The sequence below is a fragment of the Etheostoma spectabile genome, chromosome 14, assembly GCF_008692095.1.
Source record: "Etheostoma spectabile isolate EspeVRDwgs_2016 chromosome 14, UIUC_Espe_1.0, whole genome shotgun sequence".
NCBI classification, from domain to species: Eukaryota; Metazoa; Chordata; class Actinopteri; order Perciformes; family Percidae; genus Etheostoma; species Etheostoma spectabile.
The window spans coordinates 995,596-996,197 of NC_045746.1; the positions used below are offsets into that span (position 1 = coordinate 995,596).

The 602-nt window shown below is 35.9% G+C and overlaps 1 protein-coding gene across 2 annotated transcripts in view; it reads left to right on the top strand.

Moving 5' to 3' along the window:
• Positions 1 to 602, top strand: part of jarid2b (jumonji and AT-rich interaction domain containing 2b) — a 105,506-nt gene that overhangs the window by 74,139 nt on the left and 30,765 nt on the right. The gene's annotated exons all lie outside the window — the stretch shown is intronic.

Consider the following 602-nt stretch of genomic DNA (forward strand, 5'->3'; position numbering starts at 1 on the left):
ACACACACACACACACACACACACACACACACACACACACACACACACACAAAGGTGATCAATTCTTCACTACAGGATAATTGTTTCAGCAATCCACTCTACAGTGAGACAATAGCCATCGAGCCACAGTAATAAAAGCAATGAGAAAGGTTGTGTTTTTTTTGCATGAATGTAGAACAGCAAACGTGATTTAGTCAGTTGTAGTCTGCTTTGTCTTTGCTGAGATTTATAGTGATGAATGATATCAGCACCACATACCTGGTACAACATTTGGGGTATACAAGATCTGCTCTATCTACAGTGGGCTAATGTAGTGGTAACTTCTGTGTGTCCATCTTTTATACTATTTTTTCCTGATGATTGTATTTGAAATCAATGTAATTTATTTTACATGTAAGTCCTTTAGTGCTCATTTCCATCTAAACATAAAATCTGATAAAATCTATTAACTTTCCTATCATCTCAGGCAGTCATGGCAGTCTCCTTGCAGTGGTGGCCCACTGTTGTGAAGGTGGACACTGCTGTGTCTAACTGTAATGAAATAATACATATTCTATATATATATATATATATATATATATATATACTGAATCTCTCTCTCT